This window comes from Mobula hypostoma, chromosome 3 (assembly GCF_963921235.1).
Source record: "Mobula hypostoma chromosome 3, sMobHyp1.1, whole genome shotgun sequence".
Classification (NCBI taxonomy): Eukaryota; Metazoa; Chordata; class Chondrichthyes; order Myliobatiformes; family Myliobatidae; genus Mobula; species Mobula hypostoma.
In genome coordinates, this window is record NC_086099.1 from 86,986,931 (window position 1) to 87,001,166 (window position 14,236).

Here is a 14,236-nt window from a genome sequence, read left to right on the forward strand (position 1 = left end):
CAGTCCAATCCACTGGGATATAATCAAGTTCCAATGAACTTTGAAAATGTCACCGAGGTATAAAAATAAGAAGGCAATTATAAATAATGTCATTGAATTAAACATTCAAAAGCAAGAGAAAATAGACTGCATTTTGGAATTAGTTTTGCATATTTTAAAGATGTGTGTTTGTTTCCTCCAATCTACTGTAAATACCATTTGAAGGAATATATCTTGTGAAACTTATCTACTTGAAAGACTTTACAGGATTCATATTTTATTCTGGACTTGCAGGGTTTAGAGATAAACCTAAATCCTTACTGATTAATCCCAAAACCTAAATTAATAATTCACCCATCCTTCCTTGAAGAGAATTTGGGTCTGGGGCACAAATTATAGGATTGCAACCCTAGTCTCTGTTAGAAGTACAGCAACTTAAAATTTATATAAAGGTGTCTAAATTTTAGCCATAAAATTATAAGCAGAGTATTTATAAGGAAGATTACATAATATCTGAAGAAAAGGTTTAATTCATCTGTAATGAGAAGAATTCTTATACGCTTTCAGCTGGTTGGACTCAGTTCAATCAAATTATTGATTGTTTAAAGGACAATAGATGTTTAAGTTTTAAATTTTAATTGGTTGGGTTTTAATGAATCTATGCGGATCTTAGTAAGGTTTTTGACAAGGTCCCACATGACAGGCTGGTCTAGAAAGTTAGGTCATATGGGATTGGAGGGGAAGCTCACAAAAAGGATTCAGTCTTGTTGATAGTGAAGCAGGCTACAATGAATTGTAAAGAGATCTTGATCGGTTATGGAGATGAGCTATAAAATGGCAAATGGATTTCAACTTAGCTTAGTGTGAGGTGATGCATTTTGCACGTTCTGACAAGGGTAGGACTTATGTAGCAAATGACAGTGCACTGTCAAGTGTTGCTGAACAGAGGGACATGGGAATACAAGAGCACAGTTTGCTGAAAGCACCCATGCAAGTTTACAGTGTGCTGAAGAAGGAATTCAGAAGGCTAACTGTCATCAGTCAGGGAATTGAGTTTAGAAATAGGGACATTACTCTGCAGTTATATGTCATTGGTGAGGCAGCATTTGGAGTTTTGCATACAGGTTTGTTCAACCTGTCACAGGAAAGACATTGTCAAGCTGGAGCGAGTGTAGAAGAGATGTACAAGGATGCTGTCTGGACTAGAGGGTCTGATTAATTGGGAGAGACTGGATTTTTATGGTCTGGAGCACAGGAGTATGAGGGATTACCTTATAGAATGTATAAAAGCATGAGGGTTATGGATAAAGCAAATGATCTTCCTCCCAAGGTCTAGTACAAAACTATAGCACACAGATAAAAGCTAAGAGGGGAGAGATTTAAAAAGAGATTTGAATGGTAAAACACAGAGGGTAGTGAGTATCTGGAATGATTGACTGAGGAAGTGATCAAGGTGGATTTAGTTCAAAGTAAATTTATTATCAAAGTATGTACATTTTACCATATACTATCTTGAAATTCATTTTCTTCCAAGCATTTATAGGAAAAATAAAGTAGTACAACAGAATCTAAGTTGTAAAAGAGTCCTTGAAAGTGACTGAATAGGCCCTAGAATCAGTTCAAGGTTGTGGTCAGTGAAACTGCAATATCTAAGAGGCATATGTAGAGTGGTGGAGCTTGGAGGGTTATGGGCAACTGGGACTAGATACTGTGGGTGGCAAAGACCAGTTAGGCCGATGGGCCTGTTTCTGTGCTATGTTACTTTATGACTCTGTGATATAGTAATGGATGCATATTGCAAACTACTTTGAAGAACCAGATTTTGAAAACTGACTTCAATGCTCATCTGTTACTCTAATTCCTACAACTGAGGATGGAATCCTGACGTCTTGTAGTTTTAGTCTCCTAGCATCGTCTTTGCTTCTTTGTGGGTTCATTGCTAACTCTGGAACATCTGACTTGAAATGCACATCCAATCACAGACAAGCCAGGGGTAATTTTATGATGCTGGGAAGCATGGCTCAAACTATAGTAATTACGTAAGAACATAAAAAATAGGAGCAGGAGTAGGCCATCTGGCCTGTCGAACTTGCTCCGTCATTCAATAAGATCATGGCTGATCTGGCCATGGACTCATCTCCATCTGCCTGCCTTTTCCCCATAACCCTTAATTCCCCTACTATGCAAAAATCCATCCAACTTTGTCTTAAATATATTTACTGAGGTATCCTCCACTGCTTCATTGGGCAACTCCACAGATTCCACAGAGTTAGATAGAGCTCTTAAAGATAGCGGAATCAGGGGATATAGGGAGAAGGCAGAACGGGGTACTGATTGTGGATGATCAGCCATGATCACGGTGAATGGCGGTGCTGGCTCGAAGGGCCAAATGGCCTGCTCCTGCACCTATTGTCTATTATTGTCTATTCACCACTCTCTGGGAAAAGTTGTGCCTCCTCATTTTCATACTAAATCTATTTGCCCGAATCTTGAGGCTAGTTCTAGTCTCACCTATCAGTGGAAACAACTTTCCTGCCTCTATCTTATCTATTTCTTTCATAATTTTATATGTTTCTGTAAGATCTCCTCTCATTCTTCTGAATTCCAGTGAGTACACTCCAAGGCTACTCAATCTCTCCTCATAATCCAACCCCCTCATCTCTGGAATCAACTTGGTGAACCTCCTCTATACTGCCTCTAAAGCCAGTATATCCTTCCTCAAGTAAGGAGACTAGAACTGCATACAGTACTCCAGGTGTAGCCTCACCATTACCCTGTACATTTGCAGCATAACCTCCCTGCTGTTAAGTTCAATCCCTCTAGCAATGAAGGCCAACATCCCATTTGCTGCCTTGATAGACTGGTGCACCTGCAAACCAACCTTTTGTGATTCATGCACAAGCATTCCCAACCACTTAAATAATTTTACCATTTAAATAATAATCTGCTCTTCTATTTTTCGTTCCAAAGTGGATGACCTCACATTTACCAAAGTTGTATTCCATCTGGCAGACCCTTTCCCACTCACTTAACCTATCTATATGTCTCTGCAGACTCTCCGTATCTTCTGCACAATTTGCTTTTCCACTCAATTTAGTATCATCAGCAAACTTAGATACACTACACTCGGTCCCCTCTCCCACATCGTTAATGTATACCATGAACAGTTGCAGGCCCAGCACCGACCCCTGCGGCACACCATTCACCACTGAATCCCAAACAGAGTAACTCCCATGTATCCCAACTCTCTGCTTTCTATTAGCTATCCAATCCTCCATCCATGCTAATACATCACCCAACTCTATACATCCTTATCTTATGGATAAGACCTTTATGCTGTACGTTATCGAACACCTTCTGGAAATCCAAGTAAGTAACGTCCATCTGTTCCTGTTTATCCACTGCGCTCATTATATCCTCAAAGAACTCCAGTAAGTTTGTCAGACGGGACCTGCCTTTGCTGAATCCATGCTGTGTCTGCCTGATGGATCAATTTCTTTCCAGGTGCCTCGCTATTTCTTTTTTAATGATAGCTTTGAGCATTTTCCCAATTAGAGATGTTAAACTAACTGGCCTATAGTTACCTCCCTTTTGCCTACATCCTTTTTTGAACAGTGGTGTGATATTCGCCGTCTTCTGATCTGCCCGGACATGCACAGAGTCCAGAGAATTTTGCTAAATTAACACCAAAGCCTCTACTATAACTTTTGCCGTTTCTTTCAGTACCCTGGGAACTTATCTATCTTCAGGCTCAGCACAGCCTCTTTAGTGATAGCTATTGTACAAAGGTCCTCACCTCCTATCACATCCATAACATATATCTCTTTTTGGCATGGTTAGATGTGTCCTCCACCGTGAAAACCGACACAAAATAGACATTCAAAGCCTCTGCAGTTTCCTCATTACCCAATATCAATTCCCGCTTCTCGTCCTCCAAGGGACCTACGTTCACTTTAGCCACTCTTTACTGCTTTATATAACTAGAAAAACTTTTACTATTCATTTTTATATTTTGTGCTGGTTTATTTTCATAATCTATCTTCCCTTTCTTTATTGCTCACTTTGTGGTTCTTTTTGCTTTTTAAAGTCTTCCCAATCTTCCAGTTTCCCATTACTGTTGGCGACTTTGTACGCATGAGCTTTTAGTTTGATGCCTTCTTTTATTTCCTTAGTTATCCGAGGTTGGCTCTCCCCACCTTTACTGTCCTTGCTTTTAACTGGAATATACTTTTGTTGAGCACCGTGAAAAATCTCTTTGAAAATCTTCCGCAGCTCTTCAACTGTCCCACCATGTAGCCTGTGTTCCCAGTCTACACTAGCCAAATCTTCCCTCATCCCATTGTAGTCTCCATTGTTTAGGCATAATAAACTGGTTTTGGATTGAACTATTGCACTCTCCATTTGTATGAGAAACAAAGTCAAACTGTAATCACTCTTTCCACGAGGACCCCTAACTACAAGACCACTAATTTTACCTGTCTCTTTGCACAGGATCAGATCTAAGATAGCACGTTCCCTTGCAGGTTCAGTAACATGCTGTTCAAGAAAGCCATCACAGATGCATTCTATGAAGTCCTCCTCAAGACTGCCTCGACCAACTTGATTCACCCAACTATGTGCAAGTTAAAGTCCCCCATGATAACTGCTGCTTCATTCTTATATGCCTCAGATATTTCTCTGTTTATTGTCTGTGCCACTATAATGTTATTATTCAGTGGCTGATAGACAACTCCCACCAGAGATTTTTTTTCCCTTTACTATTCCTAATCTCTTCCCAGATGGATTCAACATTTTGCTCGTTAGATCTTATACTGTCTCTCACTATCGCCCTGATCTCATCCTTAATTAAGAGCGCTACCCCACCACCCTTACCTTCCTGCCTATCCTTCCGTATTACCTGATATCCTTGGATATTTCATTCCTGATCCTCTCCAATTTTTTTCAATTTTGCTGTACAGACAAAAGTAATAGACCTGGTTTAAAAAAAAGCTGAACTACAATGCTTGTTTGGCTTTCTAACAGAATAGTTGTACCTTTGGATTATAGAGCTAATTGTTTTAAAAATGTAACCGTTCACTTGTCCACTAATAGTAGAATGTAATTTATTGATTTGTCCTTTGCCAACCTTTATTCACTGATAATGTGGTATAATTGGCATGTTGAAGCTGAGCTATTAGCTTAAATAGTCTTGTAATGACAAGAGAGCCATCTGCCTGAAGAGCTCATCAATTTGCTTTGCAGTGCATTATACTTGCACAGATTCCAAAAGTTTATGATAGAGAACACAATACCAATGTGATACAATGAGCTTTTCATCCAATCAGATTATTTTGAAATTTAAAACATGTTTTGATAATTTGAGTTATTCCCAACCACATCTGAAAAAGTTATTGTAACTTCTGGCCAGGCTTCCTACAGTATTTGCAATCAACTTGTGCTTAGTGACAAAGCTAGAGAGTTTCCCTTTTTTCCACTTGGGCCTCTCAAAGTACTCTTTATTGGTACTCTGAAAAGTATCATCAAATTTATAGAATTTATGGAAAGGATTTTTTTTTCTTATGACACGGTTTGTCTCTAGACTGCTAATAATAGACCAACCACCATCTTCCCCACTCGACCACAACTCCCCCTAATACCCAACTATTAAATGTGAACCTTGAGCATACCTGATAATCATTTACAGCTGTATGGACAAAAATATTGAAAGTACTCTGGAGATTCAAAAATGAAGGCACGTAACATAGGCACAAGAGACTGCGGATACAGTAGGCTGGAGCAAAATAAAACCAAACTGCTGGAGAAACAGCAGGTCAGGCAGTGTCTGTGGAAGCTGAGCGATGGTCCATGTTTCAGGTCAAGACCCTTCAGCAGGACTAAATGAAGATAATGTCTCAGATTGATAAGCTTTCATCAAAGTGGTGAAAGGTTTTCCACCTAAATGAATCAGCAACTCTGTTTTTGCCTACGCCAATGTTGCCTAAGATGCTGAATTTCTTCTTTTAGGTCACAGATAAATGATATTAACTGAGTGGTAATCAATACACAAGAGATTTTTGGCGCATGGCCAAGTGGTTAAGGCGTTGGACTAGTGATCTGAAGGTCGTGAGTTCGAGCCTCAGCTGAGGCGGTGTGCTGTGTCCTTGAGCAAGACACTTAACCACACACTGCTCCTGCACGTGTATAGCCCAGCGGCAGCAGTTGCTGCAGTACGGACAAGACAAGACAAGACAAGAGAGATTCCGTTGATGTTGGAAATCCAGAGTAACATACACAAAATTCTGGAGGAACACTGCTCTGCAGGTCAGGCAGTCTCTATGGAGAGGAATGAAGAGTCAATGTTTCAGGCTGAAATGCTTCATCAGGACTGAAATGGAAAGGGGAGGAAGCCTGAATAAGAAGGTGGTGGGGAGGGAAGGAGGACAAGCTAGAAGGTGAAGTCGGGGAAGGGGGAAGATGGGTGGGTGGGGGAAGGGAGTTGAAGTGAGAGGCTGGGAAATAATAGGTAGAATGGACAAAGGGCTGAAGAAGAAGGAATCTGATAGGAGAGGAAAGTAGACCATGGGAGAAAGGAATGAAGGAGGGAAGTGATAGATGAGGAGAAGAGAAGGGCTAAGATTGGGGAAAGGAAAAGGGAAAAAAAAAGAAGCATGGGTGGGGAGGGGGTTGGAAATTACCAGACGTTGAAGTAATCAACATACATGCTGTCAGGTTGGAGGCTACTCAAACAGATATATAAGGTGTTGATCCTTCAGTCTCAGAGTGGCTTCATCATAGCAGGAGAGGAGACGACGTACCAATAATTTGGAATGGGAGTGGGGAATAGAATTAAAATGATTGGCCGCCCGGTTGTGGATGGAGTGAAGGTGGTCGACAAAGTTGTCCCCTGAACTATGTCGGGCCTTACCAATGCAGAGGAGGCTGCACTGGGAACACTGCTTACAGTAGGTGCTACTCAAGCTGCTGTGCCAGTACATGTCCCATGACAAGCCCTCTGAAAACGTCTAAAGAAGTGCCATTTGCTCAAGGGTATGTGTCATGGGGGTGAAGCTGGGGTGTGTGTCCACTCATTGATCATCAAAGAAACACGATGATGTGGACACACAAACACATGCTTACCCCACACCAATAAAGACGTGTACAAGTGCCTCTCCAAAAGGAGGCATATTTTAACTACTGTGCATACTTACAGGCACACATATTTCATTTAGCCAAGTATCATCATTGTAACACACGGAAGCAGGTTTTTCAGCCATCAGAAATGTGGAGAGCTGTTTTATAATAGATGTATTGATCCATTAATCAATAAGATCACGGCTGGTCTGTTACTTTGACGCTACTTCCCTGCATAAATGCCTTGTTTCTCTGAACATTTTAATCTCTATCTTGAACATACTAAATGACTGAGCTCCCAAAGACCTCAAATGTAGCCACTCCAAAGAATGAAGAAACATCTTCTCTACTTAATTATGAATGTCCGATCCCTCATTTTGAAACTGTAACCACTGGCTCTAGACATCTGAGCCAGAGGAAGCATCAACCCTGCTGATAGCTTGTCAGGCCTTGTCAGAATTATATATATTTTGGTGAGATCAATTCTCATTCTTCGAAGCTGTGGATTTCTAGGCCCAGCATGCTTAATCTCCCCTCATAGAACAGATACCCAATTCCCATATATGATCTCTTCAGGCATGCGCCACTGGGAACCACACAAGTAAAGGTGATTCAGGGTGGAAAAGCATTTTTTCATGGTAACTATTTTCCTGACTATATATGAGTTATTTGACTGAGAGCTAGTACTGCCAAGAACACGCATTTAATGCACAAAGGCAGTGAACTCTGGTTTCCAGGCAACCATTTTCCTTCATTCTTAAGCTGGCTGTGCTGTGGGAAGGTTATGCTGCAGTTCCTTTCTCTCTCTCTCCCGAGTCCTCATCTTGCCCAGTAAGGGGTGGTATAGAAACATTGCACTAAGACCAGCATCCACTTTAAATTCGAAACTTGCTCTGGTCTCACCATGACCCTTTATTATTAGAAGATGGTATTGTACAGTGGAAGTACATTGGCCGATGTTGAATTCAAGACCCATTCTCTCACATACTTAATGAAAATCCTGACACTAAAGCTGAATAATTTACCATTGGTCCTCTCCTCCAGTAGGAGGTTTGTTAGAGGTGAAGTGCTGCAATGCAATAAGACAGATTTTGGGTTAGTGATATAACCTTGTCTGATATTGGTAGTAACTGAGATTGGCTCTGTTGTGAACCTGGTGGTTAGGATGCTGGAGCATGTATGTGTCAGGCCTGCTCCTGCAGGCACCTCCCAGTCTCCGCTCAGCTAATAGGATCTGCTGCTTGTTCCTGATTCACCACCCGCAGCCTATTTAACCCCATTTCTCATCCACTATCCCTGTTCACTCATTGAACCAGCTAGGTCCTAGTTTACTGTTGTGTTGAGTTTCTGTTCCCTCTTGGCTGTGGCTTGCTATTTTGCTGTCTAGTGTTACTGCTGAATTATCTCTGCTGTTCTGCTTTTGGGCCAACTCTCCTCTACATTTCCTGACAGCATGAAGAAAATGGAAGGTGGAAAAGAATTTCTATTGGCAACCAAATCTGAAGAAGCCTCTTCACATATAGACAATAGACAATAGGTGCAGAAGTAGGCCATTCGGCCCTTCGAGCCAGCACCGCCATTCATTGTGATCATGGCTGATCATCCACAACCAGTATCCAGTTCTTGCCTTATCCCCATAACCTTTGATTCCGCTGTCTTTAAGAGCTCTGTCCATCTCTTTCTTGAAAGTATCCAGAGTCTTGGCCTCCACAGCCTTCTGGGGCAGAGCATTCCATATATCCAACATTCTCTGGGTGAAAAAGCTTTTCCTCAACTCCGTTTTAAATGGCTTACCCCTTATTCTTAAACTGTGGCCTCTGGTTCTGGACTCACCCATCAGCGGGAACATGCTTCCTGCCTCCAGCGTGTCCAATCCCTTAATAATCTTATATGTTTCAATAAGGTCCCCTCTCAGCCTTCTAAATTCCAGAGTATACAAGACCAGTTGCTCCAATCTTTCGACATATAACAGTCCCACCATCCCGGGAATTAACCTTGTGAACCTACGCTGCACTCCCTCAATAGCAAGAATGTCCTTCCTGGTTTTTGAGTCAAAGTCTAAAGTGAAGCTGAAAAAGGTCATGTTTAGTGTCTGCTTCCTGTATTTGTCTTGGAGTTATCTTACAGTTGTCAGGTAGGGAAGACCATATCCACAGTGCCTGTAAATGGACAGAATTCATACTATAATTGGACAGGATCTGTGATGATATCTTTCCCTCTGGTAGATAGCAGGGACATTCACTTTTTGGTTATTTTAGTCAGATTTGTCTCCTAGCTTGAAGATAGTCACAGTTATGGCTTCTTTGAGAACCTGTGGCCGACCCTTTTCCTTACAGCAGTGGATGCTGAGGTTCTAGATTTGTGACTAAGCTCTTCACCACCAAGTTTTTGAACTTAAGCTCCGCTCCAAAGGGCTTTTTGACTTCATAGCCTAGGATAGGACTGAATAGACTGGTTGAAGAAGTCAAGGATACTTGTGTAAATGAACAGGGTTGTGCTTAAGGAGTTGTGTAATCTACAAATGCCTACACTTTGGAGAAGGCTGTAAAAAAGTAATTGGCTGCACCAACTCCATCTGCTCTTGTGCCTAAAGCAAAAGCAGGTAAAGGCATGCTGAATTCTGGTTTTGGTGACTTCCCAAATAGCACAGAGCAGGGTACTGAGAGGCGTGGCAGACATCTGCAGCAGCAGCATCCTGCAATGACCCTGAAGGAAGGAATCTGAGAGTGGGTAAATCTTGACATCTGAGGGCAAAGTTACCAAGGGTATGGGAGGTAATATATGAATTTTAAGAGGTCACAGATCTCTGTCCCTTTGAACAGCAGGATTTTCAAAGGTAACTACTATTAGTAAATCATAATTGTTTATGGGTAAGTGTTCGTAAAACATAATTAACACAGATCATTGAGGTTGAACAGCATATGGGAGACCATCACATCCATGCTGGCTCAAAGGGAGCATTTCCACCAGTCCCTTTGTTTTATTCCCTGTACCTCAATAGTCTGTTCTTTCTCATATGCCTTCTACTTTTTGATTATCTCCCACCTACGTAGACTAAATGTTAATTTACAGTGATCAATCAGCAAAACTGCAGATGCAAATCTGAAATAAAAATTGCTGGAAGCACTTAACGGGTCAAGGCAGCATCTTAGATGTTAACTGTTTCTCTTTAATATTCTGCATGGACCTGCTGAGTGTTTTTGATGTTTTCTGTGCTTATTAAAACAAAATGTATCTTTACAAACCTAATTTAATTTTGAAATTGTTTGTGCTCTTGTCTAATGGCTCAGAGCAAGTTGTATTTATTTTAAAATTCAGTTTTTTGGTATGGCTGCATCTTTAGTTTCCAGTCCCTTGATCTAACTAAAAATTCAAGTGAAAAGATGAACTATGACAATATTTGCAATGTGAAGCCTTGTGTTAATCACAGTTCACTGCATTTTTATAATGGGTACAGAAACTGGATATTGACACATGAGGCAACTAAAAATGTTCTACAAAAGCTACAGGAAAATAAATTTTCACACCAAAATAGACACTTCATCTGATGTTGTCTGTACTTGCATGATTTTTCTTATAAATTAAGGAGGAAGACAGTGATGAATATCAGAAGGATAGTGTGTTACTACTGTGTTACAAAAAGTCATCAATCCACCAACAAAAACATCATTAATAGCGTGGTTATGGCTGTGATGCTGTGGTCATATGTTATTTATCCCTCAGACAAATTGAAAGCAATGTTCAACAGCCAGTTGATGGCACAGAACATTGCTGAGAAGAAGAAATCTTGTAAATTGCTTCAAGGGTAACAAGAAAAGACTTGCATCTACAATATTCATCCAAAAATTTCAGGAAGATATATTACAAGATCATACAGAATTCAAATTTACTGCCAATAGTGGTGGTTACAAAATGTCTACCTCTAACCATTTCAAAATGCTTTCTAGCACAGGTCTGATAGACCAGGGGTCTCTAACCTTGTTTGTACCGCGGACCGGTTTAATATTCACAATATTCTTGCGGACCGATTGATGGGGGGGGGGTGTTCAAGGAGGGTTAAACTCACCTCAACATGTTGTTTACAGTTAGGGTTGCCAACTTTCTCACTCCCAAATAAGGGACAAAAGTAGCAGTCAAATCCTGACGAAGGGTCCCGGCCCGAAACGTTGACTGTTCCTCTTCCTATAGATGCTGCCTGGCCTGCTGCATTCACCAGCATTTTTTGTGTGTGTTGACAGGACACTTGTGTTTACCCCCAGAAATACTACTATGACCATGAAGCCTTGCGTGGGCACCTGTGTGCACATGCGTGACATGCACATATGTGACATGCGCATGTGCATATGTGCTGATTTTTTTTCTCCACAAATCGGTTTTGGCTTAATCTTCCTGACTACACTGTACATACATTATTTCTACTTTATATAGGCTGTGTATTTATCATATCATTAATGCTTTTACTATATGTTACAGTTATTTTAGGTTTTATGTGTTTTGGTATGATTTGGTAGGTTATTTTTTGGGTCTGGGAACGCTCAAAAATTTTTCCCAGATAAATTAATGGTAATTGCTTCTTCGCTTTACGCCATTTCGGCACGAAAGGCTTCATAGGAACACTCTACCTTAGCGGGGGAAATACGGGTCAAGGGCGGTCCCATATGGGACAAACCAATTTAGCCCAATATACGGGATGTCCGGGCAAATACGGGACAGTTGGCAACCCTATGTTCAAGTTCAACAGTGCATGACAGGGAATGAGGAAAGGTGCAGCTGACTCATATTGTTTCCTTGCGGCCCAGTAGCACATGCTTTGCAGCCCGGTACCCGTCCGCGGCCTGGTGTTTGGGGACCGCTGTGATAGACTGACCTGCTTTGTTTACTAGACTGTGGAATTAACACAGCAGGAACCTTTCCCTGAATATTTGTCGTTGTTTATACTGTGTTCATTTATAAGATAGAAGTACAAACCAAACCAAGTGTAGTTTGCAGCTGAACCTCGTGTTCCAGAGATTTTTTTAAAATTCCATGAGCTTTCAATTTTATTCTATTTGGCCAGTGGGAGTTCCTTGGTTAAAATAAACCAAAACAAGATGAAAGTTCTACTTGAAGTTGTCAGTAGTAATGTTAAATGTGCTCAAGTGAATTACGATATCATTTCACTTCAGGAATATAAATTCTAAAGGACTGTACCAGAAAAAGCCTGTGGCCTGTGCTTGCCTAAAAGTTATCAGTCTATCAATTTAGTTTTTATGATATGGTTATTTAAAAAAACTGTTTTAAATTCATTTCCTGTGTTGAAGACCAAAGCTATATTTGTTGAGATCCTTTTGCTTGAATACTGGAGATGGTGATTTGTACCATCTTAGCCAGTGATGCTGGTAATTCTTCCTTCCCTGACTTGCTTCTTTGCCCATCTGGAATGTGCACGTGGTTGCAGAGAAGTGTATGGAAATAAATGCATGAGCCAGTCACTGGGCATATTAGGGACACTTGTGCATGTGTGCAAAATGGGAATGTGTATAACTTGCCCTTTCAAGACTGGCTGAATTTAAATTGTTCTTCATTGTCTGCTATTCAAAAAAATATGTAGACCAGTCCAAGTACTTGTTAAATTGCATAGAATTTCAGAATATTTCTCAGGTAACGAAATCCAGATAATTACATTTTTCAATTTTTAGGCTGAAAATTGTTGTAAGAGTTTCTTGTACCATTACAGAATCTCTGGAGTAAAATATATTTGCATTAAACTGGATTTTGTATCCTTTAATATTGTCCAATGTAACAGAAATGCAAAAACTCTGTAAACTTTACATTATAACACTGATTTTATTTTATACACATACACACAGAATTGTCTTAATGGATAAGAAGTTTCCAGTGAATGCAACACAGTTTAACAGAATTGGTTTTAAGTTGGCATCTATTTGTTCAACAGCAACATCTTCGTTCTTGAAACTGAATGTCAGTCTCAATACCATCAGAATAGAATCCCCATTCTATAATAGTAATCTGACTTCACTGAAATCAGCAAGGCATAAAATACATGCACACAACTAGCCATATGTCAGTTCATCACTGTCACTAGTCAACCAGACAAACAGCATAATTGAAATAGGCTCAGTTTGCCTGTGGAAGGAAAATGTAAGCCAGCAAAATACAAACGTTTGTAAATATCAATCAAAGTACTAAATTAGTTCCAAGCAAGGCAAATAAATATCCAGGATTAATTAGCCTAAACACTTTACTTGATAATAACTTGATTTGAAATGGTTATTTACAGGTTTTGGATGTGTTCACTGGAAGTTTACTGCCTACAGCTGATTACCGAGGTCAGTTCTGTGCAGCTTAAGCTGGCTGAAGGAGATGTGGGAGCAGACAATTATTTGTTAGTAGAATGTAGTCAAAGAGTGGAGTAAAAATCCTGCAGGTCTCTGGAAAGCCTCAGATGCCAGTGCAATTAGTAGGCTTTGATAAGGCTGAGAAGGGAAAAAACTAAGAACTAACAGGCAAAAGTGAAATCAACAAAAAAAAATGCACAAGTCTTCCTGTTTGGCATTTTAAAATCCCTGCACTTTTGTCAATGTCCTCACTCTCAAACACCTCTCATTCACTCATTTACCAGATAGCTTGTTTACAGTCCCTCTCCATGGTCACCCTGGTTCACCCTTTCAGAGACATCCCCTTCCTCACCCTCCTTGGTTGACACCGTTTCTGAGACATCCCCTCCACACCCTCCCTGCAGCTAAGTTTGAGTTTAATTTCTCTCCTTCCTAGCTCCTTCAAAGAGCCGTTGGCCTGAAAGTTAACTCTGTTTCTCTTCCCCTTGGATGCAGAATGACTTGCAAAGTATTTCCATTTCCTGTTTTTATGTTGAAATCACTGTAGAGGCAAATGCCCAACAAATTGTCTTATGCATCTGCTGTGAATGGGAGGCTAACACTCTCAATGCCAGTTCAAAAGGTGGGGGTGTTTGCACCCTGTTTTGGAAATTTGAACATTACCGTAACTGCAACTTCAATTTATGTAATATTGTCTAAAAATAACACCTAACAAGACTACAGCATGGGTAGCGAAGTGTTCTTTTTTTTATGAAGCATCCCAGTGGAGAACAGGAATGTGGTAAAATTTTGAAGGGATTTCCTGAGCT

The 14,236-nt window shown here is 40.5% G+C and overlaps 1 protein-coding gene across 3 annotated transcripts in view; it reads left to right on the forward strand.

Moving 5' to 3' along the window:
- LOC134343457 (protein FAM184B-like) overlaps nucleotides 1–14,236 on the forward strand; it is a 223,521-nt gene that overhangs the window by 56,024 nt on the left and 153,261 nt on the right. The window lies entirely within an intron of this gene.